This window comes from Lucilia cuprina, chromosome 4, assembly GCF_022045245.1.
Source record: "Lucilia cuprina isolate Lc7/37 chromosome 4, ASM2204524v1, whole genome shotgun sequence".
Taxonomy (NCBI): domain Eukaryota; kingdom Metazoa; phylum Arthropoda; class Insecta; order Diptera; family Calliphoridae; genus Lucilia; species Lucilia cuprina.
The window spans coordinates 40,427,619-40,452,019 of NC_060952.1; the positions used below are offsets into that span (position 1 = coordinate 40,427,619).

A 24,401-nucleotide genomic window follows, 5' to 3' on the forward strand; every position below is an offset into this window, starting at 1 on the left:
TTGTCTTTTATTTATCATTCTTCTACAAACTACATTTGCTTGGAGTGTCTGGCTGAGAGTTGCTAACATTTTCTCATCTTCCATCCACTTCTACAGTCCAAGTTAACAGTAATGTAAAAAAGCTTAATTTTAAATTTAAATAAAAAATCTTAAAACTTTAACGTAAAATTTGTATAATAAATTAAAAATATTCTTTGGAGCTTTTAATTTTCGGCTTTTATGTTAATGAATATTTGATACTTAATATTTTTTACATTTAAGAACAATTTACATCTTAATTTAATATATTAAAAATTTAAGAAAAGCTCTTTTATCGTTATTATATAGTTCTTAAGCTGAAGTAAAAACATACTCTATGGATGAAGCTTTAACAAAAGGTAAAAGAAAATTTTAAAGCTTTTAACAAATCTTTGTTATTCTTATGGTTTTTCAAGCTTTATATATTATAAAGAAACATCTATACTGCAATGTCTCCCTCTCGACTATTTAAAGCTTTTTGTAATTAATCAAAAAATCTTTTACATCATAAAAACATATGTTAGTAAAAGAAATACATATTTTTGCTTTTAACATGTGTTTGTTTAAATTAACTATTAAATTCCTTTAACAATAACAATGCATTTTTCATGTCATTTTGCTATTGTTTACATTTAATTTAATTTCTTTTATTAAAAGCTACAATAATTCCTTATTAATAACATTAAAACACATGTTTAAGTCTATTTTTAAAGCAAAAAAAAAAAATAGGTTTTTGCTAAATAAGAAACAAGTTTCAAATTGATAAAACTGCTGGATTAAATAACAAATATGTATCATTAATAAACGCCTACATACCTAACAACCAATGACAACTTAAACTTTTAATATCTGTTGGTAAGTTTGTATAATAATGGACAAATTATAAGTAGTATTTAATATTCTGAAAACATAAAACATGTTAAACAGTTGATCAAGAAATAAAACAATAAACACACTTTATAATGCTTAGATACATATAATCATACATAAAGTTAAATTCATATATATTTACTCATTTTTATATGCTTATGAATATATATGTATATATACAACTATATACAGAAGTCTTTAAAAGCACTTTAAATTTACACATGGTTGAATGTCCGGCGACTGTTGGTTGTTTGCCCGCCGGTTACCCAGAAAAGGCTCCCACAAATGTTTTTGTAATTAAACAAAAAATATAGGTATAAAATGAATTATATTAAGAGAATAAAAACTATAGTAAAAAGTGGTCTTAAGTCGAATCTAAAAAACCCTGCAGCTTGAAAACAAAAGTTTAATTTTAGAAAAATATCTTCGAACTTAAGGTTTTATGACAAGGCTTTGTATTAAACTACTTTGTTATTTATTCTCTTATAGAAAAAACTTTACAATTTGTATTGAACTTTGTGAAACTTTAGTAAAAGCTTTTTTTCTTCTATAAGCAATTTCAAAGCTTTACACACTTTAGTTAATTTCAGTTAATGCGAAAAAAGCTTAATTCTAAATTGGTATTAATAGTTTAAAGCTTTTACGGTAGTTAATATACTTTTTAGGATATCTTTAACAAAGCTTTAAACTTTTTATTATATTATATTTATACCATTATTAAACAAGTTTTGATACATTTCAAAGCTTAGTTAATATGAAAAAGCCTAATTTTAATGATTTTGAACTTTTTTTTCATCAAGGTTTTATGACAAGTCTTAGTATTAAACTACTTTATTAATGATTTTAAGATTTTAGAAAAATTGTTCTTCTCTTATAGAAAAAACTTTACAATTTGTATTGAACTTTGTGAAACTTTAGTAAAAGCTTTTGTTTTTTCTTCTATAAGCAATTTCAAAGTTTTACACACTTTAGTTACTTTCAGTTAATGAGAAAAAGCTTAATTCTAAATTGGTATAAATAGTTTAAAGCTTTAACGGTAGTTAATATACTTTTTAGGATATCTTTAACAAAGCTTTTTATTATATTTTATTTATAGCATTATAAAACACGTTTTGATACATTTCAAAGCTTAGTTAATATGAAAAACCTTAATTTTAAAATATTATAAGTATTTTGAAGCTTTCACTAACGTTTTGATACAAAAGCTTAAAACATTTTTTTAAACATTTACATTACCTACCAAACAGTTTCAATTAAAACTATTCTACTTTCCATGAATAATTTTGAACTCAATTTTAATTAGTTTTAAAATTTCATTGAATTTTTTAAGCTTTAACAATTTTTTATAGAAAATCAATTAAAAAGCGTAGTTTTAAATTTGTAGAAAAATGTAACATATTTTATAAAAACATATTTTATAAAAAAATTAAGAAAAGCTTTATATTATCTATCAAACAGTGTTAATAAAAAATATTCCTCTTTCTATGAAAAATTTCAAAATATTAGGAAAAGCTTTAAGTATTTTACTCACATGCAGTTAGTACAAAAATCTAAGCTAAAAACATTCATAAAAGTTTAACAAATGTTTTACCTTTAACAAAAGCTTTATCTATTCTATTATATATTTAAGGTTTAAAAAAAACTTTGCATTTTCTAAAAAAATCCAACTAAAGCTTTACATTTTCTACAAAATATTCTAAAAAAATATAGCTTTAAAGCTGTAATAAAAAATTTAGATATTATATAGAAAATTTTTAAAGTTAAACAAATGATGTCGATTTGTAAAAGAAAATGTTAATATATACTAAAACATTAATTTAACTTTAACAAAAGCTTTTTATTTTCGTTAAACATTTGTATAATTTCAACTTAAACAAATTGTTCTAAAAAATTCTGAGTTTCTGTAGAAAATTTTGAAAGCTTTCAAAGTTAAATTTTAAATTTTAAACCAAAACCTTAGTTTGTCAATAAACAAAATATAGAAAATTTAGAGCTTTAACAAATTATGAGAAATTATTAATTGAAATTATGAAAGCTTTCAAGTTTCTTAAAAATGAACTTACTAAGAGTTTTTATAAAGTTAGAGATAATTTTTTCATATACTATTGTAAACTTTAGTAATTTAATATGCTTACAGGTTTTCAGGAAACGTTCACTACAGTGAGTAACGGGGTAGGGTATTTTCAATTCATACATGTTTTTATTTCTTAAACGCCTTGTGTTCAATTTCAAATAACGCAACGAAAAAAAAGTACAATATTTTTTCAATGTTTTTTTGCAAGTGTTATAAATTTATTAAACAGCAATAAGAAAAAGATATATGAATGTCTGCCAAAAAACATGGTTTACAGCCGGTTAAACATGTTTTTAAGAATTTTCATAACTGTCTTTTAAATAAGTAAACAAATACATATATAGAAATATATACAGCCTCATAAACAATTTTAAAGTTTTAAATTATTTTAATAGAGATTTTTCCCAAAATGTAACAACATTCAAACAGTAGTCAAGCCAAAACAGCAATCAAACTAACTATATATACATGTATGTATGTAAGTACATATCGTAAATTATTAATCAAATATATGCGAATATTTTAATTCGTTTTTTGTTTCAAGAAAATTTTGAATTTTATTAATTAAGTAAAAAACACAAACTATTTTTTATAAACATTTTTTTTTTTTTAAGATAAAATTTGCATTTTAATGAAAAAACACACTAATTATTTTGTTATCTAATAATTCTGTTGAAATCTCAACACAGTAGTAGTTTTGGATTGAGTAATTATTTGATTTTATCAGAATAAAATGTATATATACATAACTTAAGCACACGTTTTGAGATAAACATTAAAGAAATAACATGAAAAAGATCTTAATTATAAAAAAAATATGAAAAATAAATTAGTCTTTATACTGCGCTAATATAATATTATTCATGTTTTGTTTAGAACTGAATCTCTTTTAAATTTGCTACAGGTGTTGTAAATGTGCAACAAAAATAATAAGCAATTCTGAGAAGGAGAATCGGGTTAAAACAGTTCTTTACGATAAAATAATGAAAATAAAGAGAGTGAAAGCTTGCAATGGTTTCATCCTAGTAAATTTACTATAGTTTTAAGCTACGTTCACACCTATTAAATAGTTGACGAAAATGTCTTAACTCTTGATTAGGTTAGGTTGATAGGAAGACGTATAGGGTAGAAGGGGGATCATTGCCATAGGGGCACATCTGTCAATGCGAATTAGAACTTCAATAATTGTGAACAATAAGACATAATAATATTTTCGATAATATAATTTGAAGTACGAAAAAATTGAAACTAAATCCCAGAACTGCCCGTGGGGCACATGAACCAAATATATGTAATGCTTGTGATGAAGAACAAAATTCAGTTAAAATATAGAAAAAATCAGTAATAATTTGTTTTAATTTTTTTGTTATATTTTGTTATGTTTTGTAAAATAAACAATAAATATCTACTTTGTTTAATGAATTAAAGTATAAAACAGCAAAATAAGTTTTTATTTTTGTAATTTTTTTCTTTTATTTTACTAATGACAAATCTGCCCCATTCTCATGGCGCATTTACCCCAAGGATGGGGCGGTATCGCGGTTTTTGGTCAGTGCGGAAAAGTTAAAAAAATATGTACATGAGGATGACTTAGGCAAGATTGAAAGGAATAAAAATAAAACCAACATATTTAAGTATCCGAACCAAGAAAAAAATTAATAATTTGAATTATGGTTTTAGTTTGAGGCCGCCTTAAAAAAAGTGGCTATATTCCCCCTTCTACCCTACTACATCAAATCCGAAGAAATACTCCTATAACAATATCAGGCCTATAGTACCTACACTCATATTAAATATTTGACGAAAATTACGTGACCCCTAGGTAAGGTCGATAGGAGGATATATACAACATCAAATAAGAAATAATACTTCTAGGCCACTTTCGGGCCAATAGTGCGCTCCTTTTCAAGAATGGACAATAATTATTCACTGAATATATTATCTTTCAATGTTTAGAAACTTAGTTTCCTGCTCAAATAATCTTGCTCTCATCAGAGTCACCCCATAGATTTCATTTTATCACCTGATATCGGCCTTATTGTCCTCTGGCTGTCGGTTATTAAGCCCTGTGGGCCCCATATTTATTTTAACCCAATTTACACATTACATTATTTTTCCGACCTCTGTCTGAAAGCCAGTGTTATGATTACCTAAACGGTGGTATATTACTGCTTCTGAGTTTACAATACAGATCTCAAGGCCTTCTTTTTCCCCAATTTAGAGCTATCCGTATAGCAACGGATTCCTTCTGGTATTTGCTTAACATTTCTCTTAGCCAAACATTCTATTTTGAATCAGCGTTTCAAAGTTTACGACATATTCTGTGTCTGGTATGCGATCAGCACAACTTATGATTATGTTTAATCTTCCAATGCAACCAGTATACATTTATGACGTGGTGACTGTACATAGTTTAATGTCATGCTAAAAACATTTAATTGCAGAACAATTTCTTGGATTATGTCAGATTTATTTCTGAATTATTTATCACTGCTCTGGAAAAATGTTTTATTACAAATTGATTTGTCACGACAGGTTTTGTCTTATTATGTTTATTTTAAGCCTATGTATGCAAATGTTTGATTTATATTCAGTTTGTAATTAATCCTTTTCTCTAAACGGATTTAGTTTAACAATTAAATAGATTATTTTTTTATTTTTTTTTATATATTTTTTTTTTGCATCAAAGAAAATTTATACAAATATTTAGTTTTCTTTTATGCTGTTGTTGTAAACCCACCCAATATGAACATGACCATACATCTGTCTGTCTGTCTGTCCGTCCCTATAACTATGTATGTCTCTGTTTATAGAAGTGTTGCAATAACTGCAAAACAATTGCTGCAGGTGCAATTTGCATACATATCTCATTTTCAATATCATATTTCTTGTAGATACAACAACAACAACAATATAAAAACATATTTGCTTTTAAAAGAAAAATAAAGTCACAAATATTACTTGTGCCAGTTAAATATTGCAAAATTTCTTAAGAATTGATTGCAAAATATTTATATTTTTCAAAACTAAAAAAAATGATTTGTCTGCAATTTATAATGAATTGTTTAGATATTTATGCTAAATAAAAATCACTTTTAAATTTAAAATAGTTAAAAAAAAACTTTGCGAAATTTCTGAGGAATTAGTTTTTAAATTTGAAGATTTTTTAAATAAATTGTATAAATTTATAGAATTGTTAATAAATTAACTGCCTTATTCATAAATATTTATCAAAGGTTTGTTAAACAATTTTTGTATGAAAATTTGATTTATAAATCTTTAATAAAAGTTTATAAATAAGACCCTAAATATTTTGTTTTCTTCGTTTAAGACAACTTTGAATAGTAACTCAGTTTTCTGTTCGTAAGGAATTTATTTAATTTCTGGAATTTCTTCGGTACCATATTATTTGGATCCAATATTTATGAAAGCCTGACAATCATAAAGAAAGTAATCGAAAGTTTTACTCTCATCTGAATCCGTTTCTCTAATTTTATAGAATTTTTTGCGTAAAACTGCGTTAGAAATTTCCGGTTCTACCCATCGTTTCATTACAATTGGCAGCATAGATTTTTCTCGCTCATATTTTAAATTATTCGAATGGTTTAGAATTCGTCAGGTTGACTTCCTACAGTTCCATTACTTTTATAACAATTACATTGCTCTTTCCTTGGCGATTATTTCCGGGTGACCTGGTACCCATATCGCTCGCTTAAATAAACTCTAATTGCCATTTGGATTTACATAGCTGGTAGCTATGTTATTATAGTGTTGTTATAAGGTGAATGGAATTTAGTGATTCTGATATCTTTCCAAATTAAGGGCCATCGATAGATTCCTAGATATTTTTTAGGAATAGATATTTTTCATTGTTCCTTTAGTGACTTTATATAACTTTTTTTATCTAAAATTCTTCCATATTAATTGAAATATATGAATGTTTAACATTCATCTTATCAAGTTAAGCCCATGACCGTGACTCGTGACTCTGCATTTTGATCAGGGTTTACACCTGATCAAAAGTGGAGCTCACATTTAGGTTGTGGAGCTCACATTTAGGTTGAGCTCCACTTAATACCTAGTTCAGAGCCTCCTCTGCACTTCTAATTTTTAATATTTTTTTTGAAGTATTACGACATGATCTGTAAACGGTCCATCCATTCTCAGTTTAAGTTTTAAGAGGCTTTTATTTATTATTAAACAGATTAAAGATAACAAAATGCAACCCTGTTGTGTCGTAGAATACTTCCTCTGCCTCCGCCATGCCATCGGACTGAGTTTCTAGTCATAGAATCGTTCATTCACACCTCTGTCAAACGCGGGCATGAAATTTCTTATAGGCGTCTTTTTTAGGCGGGATCCTTTACAATTTAAGACAACGGCACCATTAAGACCTAAGGTAAGGCCGACTGCCTTACCTTGTAGTGTACACCAAAATACTATTCATCTTTATCCGTTTATTAGTTGGAATTTAGGTAATCCAGTATATTTTTGTACAATTTTGAGGAACTCACCTACAAATTTCGGTTACATATTTCAATACCCTGTACTTACTATTAAACCTTAAGATCTCTAAAACACTTTTGAAAGGTAAACTGTGGAAAAAAACATTCATTTTAAATCTTTACAAATAACAAAGATTGATTTTTTTTCAACTTGACCTCCTTCTATAGTCAAACAAACCACACACATACTTACATAGCTATGCATGTATGTTTTGCTTCATACAACAGCGAAAGATAAAACTTTCTTTACACTTTAGAATGTGTGGCAGGGAAAAAAACGCAGCCCAAACAAGCGAAAAAAAACACTAGAAAACAACTTAAGCCTCAAGTGATGCTTGTGGATTTTCTACTCTCTACTCTTGACCATATTGGCCTTTGAGTAAGTATGTATTTGCTTTTATCGGAAAACAAATATCAATTGTATTCAATAAAAAAACCTATCAGCGGCAGTCTTAGCAGCAACAACTTTGCCTTTACTTTAAAGAAGCAACGCATTTTTATGCGTTACGCTCAATACAATTCATTTTTTTATTTAACTTTTACATATCTTAGGAGTTTTTGCAAACCAACAGACATGAATTTCCATTTTATTCAATTTTTTTTATTTATACTTTTTTTTTGTTGAAATTGATGTCTATTTATTTTGTATTTACAAAGCGGTTTATTTATAAAAAAAGGGGCTGCAGCAGCAACAACAACAATAACAACACCTTACTTTATATGGTTAAAACAGATAAATCTCTTTGTTAGTTATACGATTTTTTTCATATTCTTCTTTTTCTGACTAAAATCCTAAAACAATTGTGATTTGTTAAGTTTACATTTTGCTTTAAAGAGGGGAAAACAAAAATTAAACAAACATATAAAAATTTAAACAACAACAGCAATTCTGAAGATGCTTAAGAAATGTTGTTGCACTTATGACTTACAATAAATATATAATAAATCATTCAAATCTATAAGCATTTTTTTCTTCTTTTATTTTAGTTTTAACAGTGAATTTGTATTCAATTTATTGTTTATGGTAAAATGTTAAAAATTTGACACCTTTTTTTAAGCTTTATCTAAGATTACTTTGCATTTTATTTGTTGAAATTATAATTTGATTTTTTGGTTTTGTTTGAGTAAAATAAATTAAAAACAGCACCTGCAAAATTACTTTAAAGTTTTGTAACATTTTTTGTTATAAAATTTGTTTTTATTGGGTATTTTTTATTAATTTTGAAAGATGTCATCAATTTTGCCAAGACAATATTCAAATTGATGTTTTGTTTTAAGCATAATGGTATAATTAAGTTTTATGTTGGTTTTGTAAAGAAAAAGAAAGGTTTTTATATAATATTGATCTGTAAAGGTAAATTATGAGGGTTTTTTTCATAAAACTAGTAAGTAAATCTTTCAGGGCCGTATAGTTATAGTTAAAATCTGAAGGGCATTTGGGAAATATTACACATTCGTACCGAGTAATAATAAAACGAAGAATTTCACAAAGAATAACGCTTATCACCACTTTAAAAGCTGTACTAAGTGAATTTGTATACAATCTGTGGAAGTGATGTTTAATGGCTTATTATTAAAGTCAAATTAGTTGAATTCAATAATACTTCAGGTTTAACTTTTAAATAAATTCCATAAAAAGAACATACAAACTACATCTTGAGAATGACTTTGAAAGTAATTAATTTGGAATTAAATTAAAAAGAGGAAACTATTTTACGCCTTTCTTGTGCATGTACTTGATCTGAAGATAAATATATCCAATTTACAATCGGTATCCTAAGGTTGTATCGTAGTATGTCGTAATTTTACCCTACACCACTTTAGTGGGGAGGGTATATTGTATTTGTGCTGATGTTTGTAACATACAAAAACATTCGTCCTTTACCCAACTTAAATTATACCAATCGGTTTAGAATCGTTTTCTGATTAAGCGATAAGGCTATGTACGTCCTGTCCGTAAGACTGGCTGTCCATGCAAACCTTGCGCGCATGGTACAAGTCGCAATTTTTGTGATAATTGAATAAAATTTGGCACACATTCTTCATCTAGCCTCCATACAACCCTACACCCCCCCCCCCCTAAGTGCCTTTGGGTTCATAATTAAGTTAAGTGTTCTATTATGTCAGCAAAAGTTGCCAAAACTTAGTCTTATAGAACTTTAAATGACACTATCGAGTTTTATAATGATCGGGCCTCATTTAACAATAGCCCCCATACAAACTCCACTTCAGAAAATGACTTGAAGGTAAAAATTCACTTATAAATACTAATAACACTTTTAAATTCTACATAAATATCTTTGAAGTAGACGTAAATTCTTTTACAAAAAATGTATACGGATAGGCCCATATTTTTCCCTACTCCCCTTTGAACCCTCTTGTAAAAAATCTCTTTTTTTGTCAAAAAAAAAAAAAGTAAAAATATTCCGGAAAAAGTTAAAAAACAAATTAAATGTTTTAGTTTTTTAAATAATCCCCATTTTTTACATACTAACTGGTATAGGGTATCATATGGTCGGCAATGATCGACATTACATTCATACTTGTTTTTTACTTTGGATTTGTTTTTGCTTGAAACATTTTTGTAACATACAAAGTTACAACGATTCGACATTGATTATGCGTTAGACATTTGATTACTTGGTAATTACATTATATTATATATTAACTAGGTGTCAACTTAATGACGTCCATGATATATATTACGGCTAGAAGAGAGATCTAGTATTCTAGTCCCATTTTAATAAATTATTTTTTCTTATTTTTGAAATAAGCAGGGTGCATCGAAAGGACTCATGGTTGATAAATTAATTTTTTTCAATTTTATAACTTTCACATCAAAGTGTTAGTTCATATTTTGGCATATTTTACCCATTAGCGCATATTTTTGTAGGTTTTGCCTTTAGTAGCATATTAAAGCTAAATAAAAGCTTTTCACTACTTCTTCACTAACATTTTAACTCATTATTTTAACACGGTCATGGCATTGGTATTTATAAATAAGGAGTTAACAAGGTGCTTTTGCGTTAGTTAGTTATGCTAGAGAGCCATTTTCTTTCTGTGCAAATAAAACTGCCAAACTCAAATCTGATTACATGTAAGTCATTTTAGTAAGTAGTGGTGATTGAAAAGTAAGTGGTTATGTGAGTACAAGCCTTAATCTTGTTTGCTGGGTATATGACGTATCAATTATTAAAAATAAATCTGAAAGAATATTGAATTTTTGTCAATCCGTTTGTATTTTTTATATATATAAATAATTGGTTTTTAAAATTTTAAAGGTATATTTACATCAGTATCTTCGCAAAGTTCACAAGAACGTGAAAAAATCGGTGATTGTACGAGCAATGTTTGTTTAGTGTGTGTGGAATGAAAAAAGTATGTTTGCCAATGTTAAAAATAATAAGGGTTTTATATTTAAAGCAAATTTGGAGTCATCATTAATAACTACATAATTTTCTTTAGACGTAGAAATATCTAAAAAGTATATTTTTCTCTCAATCACTAAAAAACATAATATTCTGAAACCATATTTATATAATTATTAGTATTTAATGTATTTCAATACAAAAACTAAAATATTTCTTAACCAGAAAGCTAATGAAATCAACAAGATAACTCAATAATAAAAACCCAAGTCAATATATAAAATTTTTTTCATAATAAAGTTTTGTAAATAAATATCGCAAAATTTTGAATAAATATCAAGCAACATATTTACAAACATTAAGATGCTTAAATAAATATTTTTCAAAGATTTGTTTTCAATAAACAATACATTCTAACAAACAAATTTATGATTCCCTTGTTGGATTTTGTACAAAATAAACAAAAAAAATATTTTAAACTCTACTTTCAAAACGTCATACAGAAAGATAATTTTCAAAGATTGTCTTCGGCATAAAAAAACGACACAACCTCAAAAAAAAGCTTAGAAATTAAGCGATTTAATACCATAAACTATAACGACCACACAAATCACTACCAAAATATGTACCTTAATTCCACAATGACAACTAAAATATTTTTATGGCCCCACAAAGGCACAAATAGCTATGTATGTACCCCGAAAAAAAAACTCACAAAAGACACTTCACTCTACAATATTTAACAACAATAAAATACAAAATACCACAAGTGCTTTAAAGTTTATTTATTTAGAAGTTTAAGAAAAAAAAAAAAAAAAAACAACAAACTGCAACAACAATCATAACAATAATTTTTCTAAATAAAAAAAAACACATACACACACAGAAAAATAACTTAAAGGCTTAGGAAAAAATTGCAACATTTATTTATTTTTTTTAAGTTTATTTTTTTCAAGCAGCTCTAAAACACATCAGTTTTTATGAACTCAAACATACATTTTTTTTGCTGAGACAGAACGTCAGACATATAAACATTTAAACATATATAATGTTGTATTTTTTCTTTCATTTGCTATTGTTGCCTTTTGCTGATTGTGTTTACTGTCGAAATGACTTTTTGTCTGTCTGTCTGTCGGTTTTGGTAATATGAGGGCTTAAAAAGTTAGTGTCTTAAATTACACGCTGGTGCATTTGAGTATTTAGAGAACCTGGTGTTATATGCTGCAGACACCCTACTGTATGTTTGTTTCAGTTGTAGTTATTTTGTCTAACTTTGATGACAGTTCTACAATTTACCCAGAAAAAACTGACATTGAAAAGCAATGAGCTAATAAAAGCTCTTTTAATTACTTTTTCGTTAGCATTTTAACTCATTACTTTTACATGTTGATGACTATGCAGGCAAGTACTTCCAGTACAATAACAAAGAAGTTATTGTGTATGTTGTTATGATTAATAATTTAAAATAATAAAAAGATCCAGCGAAAATACGAACAGGGACTTCGGTTTGTTAGTTCGTAATTATATTCTATATCTGTATCACATTAAAAGAAAGCCATTAACTGATTACTTGAAAGGTTGGTAATGAGTATTGCGGTTAATGTAGTTATTTCACACATTACTTGGTAATGAGGTGTCGTTATTAATAACATAAATTAATTTTTTTTTAATAGAATTTGTAGTCAATTGTCTATAGCGTATGTCCAATAAGGAATATGTTAATATTTCTAACCGTAGTCGATTTTGGAAGTTTTTTCAAGAAATGTTGATATTTACATATGTGTAGAAACCATTCCAGATAGAATGATACTTTTTTTTAATGGGACATTGAGAACAGACTAGCAAACATAAAAATAACTGTAAAACTAGTTTTAAATCCAGAAAAGTCGGGTAATGATATATGTAACCAGTTATTTTTTGGTCATCTTCGAACAAGGATAAGTAGTTATTCACTCAAAATGTAACTACTTACACTTTGCTCCAATATTACTTGCCTACTTACCGGGCAAGTAAAGATTTTGCTGGAAAATCATTAAAAAAATAAAGTGGTTGTTAGTACATCACATTACTGAGTTTTTGCTGTGTAATTTTCAAAATCTTTCTTCTCTCAGGACGAACTTTTAAATTGTAGAATCTATCTCCTTCAAAACTATTTATTTGTTCATCTTCAGCTTTCAAATGTTACAATTACAATTATATCTATTGTAATTTTCAAAATCTTTCTTTACTCGGGACGAACTTTTAAATTGTAGAATCTATTTCCTTCAAAACTATTTATTTGTTCATCTTCAGCTTTCAAATGTTACAATTACAATTATATATATTGTTCAAGTAAAATATTCGCCCAAATTCATTGAAGACTATATATATTTTCTTTAATTAAAAAGCTTATCACAATAAAAGTTTAATAAAAAAGCTTTTTTAATGCAAATTCATTTTCACAGTAAATTTTTGCCCCAAAAAGCCTAAAAATATTAAATTTTTTTCATTGCTTAAACAATATGGCGTAGAAATGTTATTTAAAAGTAAAAACCTTTTCCATCATTAATCAAAAAAGCTTTAAAAATACAAAAATAAACATAAAAATAATTTGTGGTAAAGAATTTTTTAATAAAATAACATTCACTAGAATGTTTTTTACAAAAATTTGTTCCACAGGATAGTTTATTAAATAACAAAAGCTTCCTAGACAAAGCTTTAATCAATGAATATCGAAGTACTGCCAGGAATACTAAGACAGTCTTATTACAAAAAATTTTATAATACCGGATTTACAAAACGTCATTCTCCAAGAAAGCTTTTGCTAAGAATGCTGTATATATTACTTACATAACTGAATAAAGCTTTCCTCAAACAGTATTTCCAGGATTGCTTATTATATAAATGTCTTTTGCCTTGAAAGCTGTAAAGGAATTTTAGTATAAATAGCTCTTTTAGGAAATATTTATATAAAGCTTTTTTGAAAGTTTTAATAAGAAAGCTTTTGTCTGTTAACCAACCGTTTTCCAATGAAGCTTTTTCACATTATGTCTAATAAAATTTATATATCTATAAAAAACAAAATATATAAAAAAAAACTTTTTTTAAAAAATATAAGCGCAATCATACAATTTAATATTCGGCTTAACTTAGCATTTTTTTCATAAGTTATCTTATTCATATGTATGTATTTTTTCCACATAATTTCTATAAATTTAATATTTTTTTATTTTTATCTTTGATTTCATTGCAGGCATAAAATTATACTACAACCAGCAACTTAATCAAATTAAAAACTCCCTCCCCCAAATAAAGCGAAACTAAAATTTGGAGAGATAAAAAAAAAACAACAACAAACAAAACATAAATATGGCCAATAATAAACAACAAAATGTCACCAGCAATTGTCAACTGTTAAAGCAACAATAACAAAACAGATAAAAAATCTCAATCCTATAAAAAAGTTTCAAATTAAAAATAAAAATTTTCTTTAAAAATGTTTTGAATAAAAAAAAATAATTGTTTTATTCGGAAATAAACAAAAAAGTGAATGTTTAATTAAATATATGTTCTTTATATATATAGAAATATTAATACTTAATAGTAATGATGATGATGATGATGAAAATTTGTTAATGTACGCGCGTTTTTGTTGTGAAATTGACCAACATATTGAACGGATCTGAGACGCCATCGTGCCGGGTTTCATATTACGCGTCGACTGTGTTCCATTGTTTGTAAACATTATCATTATTATTTTTTTAGAGAAATACAAGCATTTCTTATTATTGTTATTGTAAACACGCACTACATTTACGCCCTTATTTGGTTTTATAAAATCCAAAAAAGTCGTGAAAACCTTAAGAAAAATTCTTTAAACAACAGAGAGAAAATAACTACAAAACAATAACAATTCGTCGTTTATTGTATGTAACTTGTCTTCATTTTCAATATATTTTTTTTCCTGTAGTTATCAACATTCATCTTTACACGTTTATTACCAAAACAAAAACTAAAATAAAAAATAATCAAATAAAACTTAAGTAAAACACAAAGTCCTTGATTACATGGCAATATAATTGAAAATTAGCCCATCACAAGCAACACCAACTTTAAGATCAATTTCTGTTGTCGATCAGCCAGTTTACTGTGAACAGCAGTTCTGTGGAAAAAAAAATCAGTTCAACTTTAAGCATTTTTTTTTGCTGAGAACATAACGTAACGACATTAAAACAAAATACACAGCAACACGTAAGTGGTAAAACAATTTACAAGTATTACTTAAGTTTCCCTTTATTTTACAAAACATGTAATTTAATTCAATAAATTTAATTTGTATTTTATAAAAATTAAAAAAATGTATTTGCTTTAAAATCATTTTTAAAGTAATTTTGATGAACATTATCAAACAATTCAAGTTTAGGGAATTACTATTTCTAGTGAAAAATTAACTGGATGTATTAAATGATGTATATTTTAAGAACATTACTCCTTATGCTTTTTTAAATTATGAGTGTAGATTTAAAACTGATTTCTTATAAATATTTCTTAACCTTTTTATTGGTTCAATCATAAAGAACAGATTTAATAAGAGAAGCCTGTAAAAAGCTTTTTTCAGAAAAATTTGTTATTTTTTACTAAAAAGCTTTTCTCATGGAAACCTTTCCTATCAAGATGTTTTTTCAGTAAAGAAATTAAATAATGTAAAAAAGAGCAAACAAGAAGCTTCTAGTAAAAATCTTTACTAAAAGCTTTTAAATATACCAATTATATCAAAAGAAAAAATTTAACTAAATATTGTATGACTAGAAAGCTATAGAATGTTTTTAACAAAAAAATGTTGAGGGCAAAATTTACAATAAAACACTAAGAAACTTTTTCGAAATTAGATTATAAAATGAAAAATTTATGAAAAGCTTTCTTATAAAAAGTTGTAAAAAGCTATAGAAAGCTTTTTTAAATGCTTTTAAAAGCTTTCTTTTAAAAAAGCTATACAAAAGTTTGAAAAGCCTTTCCAACAACAACATTTTTAAAGCATTCTTATAAAAACCAGTTAAATTTTTTTAAAAAGCTATTAAAAGCTTTCATATAAAAGGTTCTAAAATCTTTTTTACAGACATACTTTAACGAAAAATAAATCTGTGAATTTTCTTCAAAATGAACTAAAAAAGCTTTAAAAAGCATTTTCATAAAATTAAAACAGCTTATTTTCACATAAAATTAAAACAGCTTTTATCACAAAAAATCTGTAAAAAGGCATTTTATAAGGTTGTGGCTTTCGGTTAAGTAGTGCAAAACAGGCCATATAAAGGCTTAGGTGTATTTCTTCGGATTTGGTGTATGTAGTACATCCTTTTTCCAGAGGAACTACAAATTTAAAAAAAAGCATAGAACGCCTCTTTGTATTTTTTATTAAATGCTGTAAAAAGCATTTTCATAAAAATTATGTAAAATAAACAAGAAAGCCTTTTCCGAAAACAGATATACAACCTTATCGTCAATAGAAGTGAAATGTTTGTTCTCTTAAAAAGTTCATTCCCCTCGAAGAGAAAATTGCTATCGTGGACAGGAGAAATTTGTTCTCATCAAAAAAGTTCGTTAACGAAAACAGTAAAAAGGGAACATAAGAAATTTCTTCTTAATTCCTTAAAAATGGTCATAATAATATTTAAAAGCCAATAGTAAAAACTTTTTATCCGCTTTACTTTCACTTATTTTTTTTTTGGTAAAATTCTTCGTATACACCAATCACGTATGCCCCATAAAATGTTCAACTCCTACCATTTTTTCCTTACTAATTCTTTCTAGCTTAAAACCATAATCAAGTGTATAAATGATAATGGTTTTTATTATATAAATAATGTATGATTGCATGATTTTCTATCATAAATTCTAAAAAAATTGCAAAAAAAAAATCTCAATAATTTTTACAACTCTATAGGGGTTTGCAAACAAATCAGTCATAAATTGAAATTTTACAAACTTTTTCTTTATAATTTTAAGTTGCTTACAGAAGGGGTCATATTGTATATTTAAATCATTGACAATTGTTTATAATGACTATGATTTCCTTTAACAAAAACCGTATAATTTTAAGAAATTTTTTTCTTTATAGTGTTTGCCTTTCGGCAATTTATTTATGTGCGAATCTGTTTATCTAATATTCGTTTTTTTCTTTTTATGGTTGTTAGTTTTGCTTAAATTTTCTGTCTTTTGAAATTTTCCGTTTTTTTCCTGCAACAAATAAAGTCATTAAATTGTAAAGTTTATGTTTGGCCTTTTTTTCAGTTTTTTTTCTGTTTATTTGTTGGAGCTTTGCTTTAACTAAATTATTATTTACTAGGATTTTAAGGCTATTTGTATGTATGTTGGGTTAAATGTAGATTTGTTTATTTATATTTTATACAAATTGTCGTCATAGTTATTCGAGTTTATAAAATGTATAATTTTATGACTTTTAAGATATGTTATTTTTTTGGATTTAAAAAAATATGTTATTAATAAATTACATTAGTACAAGTAGTAACTATTTGTAGAAAAAAATAATATGAACACAACAAGGATTTTAGCAAAAAATATACAGACATTTTTCATTAAAACGCATCCGAAAAGCTTTTTCTCATTACATATAAGGTAAAAGTATTTTAGGCATTAAAAACTGTAATTAGCTTTCAATTATTATTAATTTTCTTTTTTCTTTAAATACAACTACAAAAAGCTTTATTAAAATCAATATAAAGCTTTATTTAATACAATAAGAAGTATAAAGTAAAAAAACTTATAAAAAACTTTTCCTAAAAAGCTATTTATAAAAAACAATACAAAGCTTTTTGCTTCTTGAAAAGCCACGAAAACTTTTTCATAATAATATATTAATAATATTTGAAAAAATGTCATCATGGAAAGCTTTCTAAAAAGTTTATAAAGCAATTTCCTAAAAAGGCAATGAAAGCTTTTTTAGCTTAAAGGGTTGCAACTACGAAAATGCTATATCATTTTTAAAAAGTTATAAAAACCTCTTTCTTTAAATGATTTAAAAGCTTTAAAAGTATTTTTAGTAGTTTTCTAAAACGATTTAAAAAGCATTTGAAGCTTTTAAAATTATTTTGATTTTAAAGCTTTAATTTATGTTATAATAATAATTATGGAAAAAGAGTTTTTATTGAAAGCTTTTTCATGAAAAGCTGTCAGATGTTATATCTTTAATAAAGCTTTAAAAAAACTTTTCATCATAAATTTTAAAGTCTATAAACAAAATTTAGCATTATTAAAAATTAGATTAACGTTTTTTTTTAGCTAAATCCATGAATAATTTCTATATAATCACCAAATAAATTTAAATCTCTAAAAAGATTTTCCCATAATTTCCATTATTGTTCATTGTACACTAAATTTGCATAAAATTAAGGCACTCCCAGCATTTAACACTTTTATTTAAAAATTTAGATTTCCTCCATAGTATAGTTTTTTACAATGAATTTTCTCTTGCTGTGAATTAGTTCATAAATAAATAAATGTATTTATAACAAAACTATCTTCAACAGACCACAAAAAAACTCATAATATTACAAACATATTAGTGATGGTGTAATAAAAAAAAACACATACAAAAAATATATATAAATTTTTTATTAACCGCCAATAAAATATGACACCCTTTCTACTTTTATCATTTAAAACAATGGAAAAAGTGGGTGTTAACTTGGCTTTTTATGAATGAATTTGATGCTGGTGTTTTTCAAATAAAAATGTCTTGTTATTGAAGATGCAATAGACTCCCACATAATGATGTTGTTTATGATGATGATTTAAAGAGGAAGTTGTTTGTTTTGCTTAAATGTTAAATAACAAATTAGAAAACAAAAATAATTAATAAAAATACCAAAACAAGTAATTACAAAATTTATTTATGAAAAATATATGGTTTTCAAAAACCTGACAGTTTATTAAAGTGTGAATTTTATTAAGAATTATAGTAGGTAGCACGAATTGGTTAAGGAACTGGGGACAATATAAAGTTTATTTCAAATAGAAATAGTTTTGACACCAATTATGAAAACTGTAAATTAACTATTTCCAAGAAAATTTACTTGTTTTTAATAAGTGTTATATATTCCACAATAACTCAATATCTCCCCCTTAGCTTAACAATTTCTATTTTGTTATTAAAACCAAAACTATAAAATTGTATAGTTACACTACGTTTTTTTGCCACACTTATTTAAAACTTTAAATAAAAATTACCAATTATTTCCTTAATTAAATTTTCTTTATTGTAAAGCCTACATAAATACATTCTTAAAATTTAATTCTTAAAATTTATTATATTTTTCACAAAGAAACTAACTGACAATTAAAACTTGATATTTATGCATCTTTAATCTCTTGCACTTTTTAAAAGATATAATTTTTACCTGCCAATAATTACTAGGCAGAATAAATAAAAATAATAAAATTTTAATCTTAATTGCTGCACAATAAAATTTAAATTAATACAAAACTCAAAGAGTATTTTATTCTCTTTTTTAACTGTAGTAACAACTTTTTACATTTTTAAATCCCCAAGGGTCTTTTCATTCATACCTCCCAGATGTTGTGATTGTTTGAAATTTGCTTCAATATTTTTTATTTAATACTAATTAACAATTAACTTTTTGCGATATGATAATATTACAAATATTAAAATAAAAGGGCTAGAAATAGCGAATGTGGAAGATACCAACATCTTTGCAATAAGAAGACACACTATGGAAGATTTCAATATCATTGCAAAAAGAAGACACTATCTGGCTTTAGAAATATCTTTTCAAACAAATGTTTGGTATTACAAATATGAAATAAAGATTAATATTAGGATACACGAACAGAATTTCTTAATAACAAATTCAGTTCTAGTTCTAGTTTTAGTTCAGTTCTAGTTCAGTTCTAGTTCAGTTCTAGTTCAGTTCTAGTTCAGTTCTAGTTCAGTTCTAGTTCAGTTCTAGTTCAGTTCTAGTTCAGTTCTAGTTCAGTTCTAGTTCAGTTCTAGTTCAGTTCTAGTTCAGTTCTAGTTCAGTTCTAGTTCAGTTCTAGTTCAGTTCTAGTTCAGTTCTAGTTTAGTTCTAGTTCAGTTCTAGTTCAGTTCTAGTTCAGGTCTAGTTCAGTTCTGGTTCAGTTCTACTACAGTTCTAGTTCAGTTCCATTTTAGAATGTGGTGGAGTATTCTTTTTCTGTACATAATTCTATTCTTGAACTTTTATGTAGTTTCGTCTTTCGGCTTTTTTACATTTGTGTCTTAAGTCTTTCGTTTTATAAGGCTTATAAGACGTGTATAGAATTTGTCATATTTTGAAGTTAAGCATCATTTCGTTTATGATATAAAATAAAACAAACCGTGTTCCCAGATACTTAAATTAACGTTTATCTTAACATTTGCGTTTTTAATGACTTTCCAGCAGATATTTTATCACAATTAAAGAACATCAAAAAAAACCATTTAAAGAAATTATAATTACAAATTGTTTTCAAACTCATTTTAACACTAAATACATTAAAGCAGTGGAATATAAATTTTTAACTTTTTCTCCTCCACCTTTTTCTAAAATCTTCTTCACACAACATAATTAGAAACAAGATTTATTATTTTGTCAACGCCTTTTGCTTAAATAATTGGCTAATTTTCGTTCTTAGTTCTAAGGCAAAATTAAATTTCTTGTAACCTAGCTTGGTAAAAGAAAACAAACTCATACAAATTGTTTCTAACGAAAAAGAAATCTTAAAAAAATACTTAAAAAAGATTACAAAAAAAAGTTAAGCATTCTATTCAAGTAATAATAATAAACCAGAGAAAAAAAATATAATTTATGAGAAATTTTAAGATGCGTTGACATTTATATAATTTTTGTCTAAGTTGTTTTTTCTTCTTTGATATATTGTGGTAAAAGAAACAAAAAAAATTAAAATTTTTATTATTTAAGCAAAAGGAATAGCAAAATTCTTTCTAAAACTATGTGGTTAATTGGTATGTAGATGTTAAATGCAAGATTGTTTACAGCAGTGGTCGCTGGAAAGAGAATAAGAATAGTACATTTATACTAACAGCTTACACTAACCTGTGAAAAGCTTACAATCTAAAATTTAACTGTAAGTTTTGCTAGTTTTGTTATTGTTGTTTAGCTTAAAAAAAATGGCTCCTCTTGGTGTTCATTGCTTACAACCACTTACTGATATTTTTAGTTGAAAATATCTCTTTTTTATTTCCTTAAACGTTATAACTGCACTAAAGCCAGACGACAAGGCATGGTTAAAATTATTCCTAGAATCTGTTATTCTTAGCTGGAATGCTAAGTATAGTTAAACATCTAACAGTTAGAATTATTTTAATAATTAAACATTAAACTATAAAGTAAAATAATTTGCTATAACAGCTGTATGTTTAATACTTGTTATGTTTTATTATTTTTTTCTATTTTCCTATCTTGTTAATTTTTTTTAACAATCAAGATTAAATCAGTCGTTTTGTTGTTAGTTTAAATTAAACAATTAAAAAATTAGTTGTTCATAAATATTATAGAGCAATTTGTGACGGCTTTTTATTAATTATAAAGTATTTAATAAATCAACATTCGAAATGACCCACCCCTGAAATGTTTTTAATATAATATTTTTTTGTTATGTTTACTAATATTGCAGATATTTGTTCTTTTTAATTGGAAAAACATTTGCATAATTTTTAGAATTTATGTTAAGTTATTATCGAATGAATAAGGGAGGAGTTGTTGTATTTAATTTTGAATTTATTTTTCTTTTAATTAATCACCTGTTGTAGAACTGATTTTATCTGCTTAAATTTACATTTTGTAGACTAAATTAATGTAAGAAAAAAGTAAATAACTTAACAATGTATCAAACATTATTAAATAATTCTTTTATAAAATCACAAAATGTTTAGGGTAACATTTTGTGAAAGTTGTCTTTAACATTTCAAAATGTTTCACTTTTAATTAAACATTCAAATTTGAAAATATTGAAAATATGGAAAAATTTATTTAATTAATTTTTGACAAAAACTTCAGAAAAAAAATTTAGAAAAACTTTTTAAAATTATCTATATAACACTTTAAAAGCTTAGTATGAGCTTTGAGCATAAATTATATTTTTGTATACATTGTTCATCAGAAAGCTTTATTCGAAGACATTTTTCTTAAAATTAAATTATTGTAATTATATAATAATAAGTTTGCTAAAAGGCTTTAGCAAGAAACGTAGTTAAGTTTTTTTTTTTCATAAAAAAGTGTTAAAGCAAAACAGTGGTAAGCATTGTTTAGAAAAACTTTCCTTAGATTTTAAGCATTAATAACTTAAGCTTTTTAGTTCTTTAGTCAATAGTTTCAGAAAAAAGTAATGCAAGCTTCATGTAGCAAAACGCTTTTTTAAACTAAAAATGATACTTTTTTATGAAAGAAAAAAAAACAATTTTAAAGCTTTATTATTTAAAAAATTAAAATTTTTTTACATACTATTCACTTGTGTAGGGCATAATATATTTCTTATTGAAGACACAGTCCCAAATAGAAAAATTATTAATTATACAACTTTAGTGGGGAGGGTATATTGGATTTGTACTGATGTTTGTAACATTCAAAAATATTCATCCTAGACCCTCTACCAATCGACTTAGAATCGTTTTTTGAGTCGATTAAACTATGTCCGTCTGGCTGTTCATGTAAACTTTGTGCGCAAGGTACAGGTCGCAATTTCCAAGATAATTGGATGAAATTTAGCACGCACGTTTTATTTGACCCACGGATGAAAATGGTTGAATTCGGTCCATTATTTCACCTAGCACCCATAGAACAGAACCCCCTCGATATAATACGGCACAACTAAGTTTTATAGAAGTCTTGATGACCCTGCCAAATTTCATAAAGATCGGGCCCCATTTGATCCTAGCACCCATATAAAGTCCCCTTCAGAAAATTACTTGAATGTCCCAAATTAACTAATAAACACAAATATAGCGATGAAATTCAGCACAATAAAATATTATGTAAATATAAATATATTCTTTATAGGGCTTGGTCCATATTTGCCCCTAGCCCCAATATAAAGTCTCTTTCAGAAAATTAGTTTTTCATCCATAAATTGTTTAAATGTATCGGAACAAGGGAATATTGAAGATAAATGTTTTTTTTTATGAAAAATAAATCACATTTAATATTCATAAGTGGTGTAGGGTATCATATCGTACTTTCTTACTTGTTATTTTTAGAATTGATTGATGACTTTATAACTGGCACGTTTGTATCTTAAGTCTTTTGTTTTTCAAGGCATTGTTTGTAAACTAGATGCTTTTTTCTTAAATCTTTTGTTTTTAAAAATTTTAATAATTTCTTTTTCGTTATAAACATTAAAAAAATACTTTTACCATATGGAAAACAGGCTTTTTTTATTACTATAACTAAGAAAAAAACAATAACAAATTGTATAATAAAATTGCTCAATTTGTTGTTGTTATTAGTAGTCTATATTACATTGTTCTTTGTGTTCTGTAATATTTCTACTTTATTGACCGCACAATGACCCACAAAAAACCCGAAATTATATATTTCTATATAATTTTATTAATTGATTTAGCTGTTTAACAGAAAAGTCGACTACAAATATTTTTATACTTATTTTCTACAATTCATGCCATACCATTTGCAAACTAATGAAAATATTGTTTTATTTGCAAAAATAATCTTTAGCTAACTCCTCAACTGCTGCTGCTGTTGCTTTGTAATCATTGAAATCTTGTTAGAAAGAAAACAGGATTTTGTTTAATGTTTTTTTTTTTATATCAAAAAATTTTTTATTAACAGAATTGTAGAAGTTGTTGTTATTTGTTATTACTCGATTAACGTTTGATGGTGTGGTTTTTGTTGTTGGATTTTAACATACAATTGCTGGAAGCTGAAGAGAAAAAATATATTTTGTCGGTTAAACTGACCCACTTTCAATGTGAATGTATGGTATATATACACAAGATTTTGTATATATATAAATATATTGCAAACATGGAACAAGTAGTTTTAGTTGTTTTCATATTAAAAAAAATGTAGTGGATTCTAAAGCAACTGTTGCAGCAGCCACAGCAGCAGCATTAAACAGTGTCTTGGCAACATGAGTTGTGGCTGTTTGGTTTGTTTAACTGTATTGCAGTTTTACAAATTTGTAGGCATTTTTTATTTTCCTCTGTGGCATTTTTTTGCTTTTTTGCATTTAGAAAGTTTAACAGTGAATCCGTAATAAGAGGATTTTTTTTTTGCATCTGCAGCTAAAAAAGGAAACAAATAATAAAAAAATAAACATTTGATCTTACCTCTCAAACAGAAAAGGTAAAAATTAAACTTTGCAGAAGATGATGTTAAGAAAATGCATTTGATTTTTTGACTTTGATAAGATGTTAGGAGAAACACAAACCGCCACCACCACCACCATCAAACAAAACCAACTCAACAACATTACAATCCCAGAAAAATAAATAAAATGTTGAGATAACAATTTATACATCACGTTTTAGAGTTTGATTGTGTTGTATTCTCTTCGCCAAAAAGATGGGGTAAA

General features: G+C 26.1%; 1 protein-coding gene across 3 annotated transcripts in view; it reads left to right on the top strand.

The window, feature by feature from the left end:
- Positions 1–24,401, top strand: part of LOC111690997 (cadherin-99C) — a 199,427-nt gene that overhangs the window by 54,383 nt on the left and 120,643 nt on the right. For all 3 annotated transcript variants that reach the window (XM_046948607.1, XM_046948606.1, XM_046948605.1), the window contains one exon: positions 14,068–15,065. The gene's annotated coding sequence lies outside the window, so the exon portion shown is untranslated. The remainder of the gene's footprint in view (positions 1–14,067; positions 15,066–24,401) is intronic.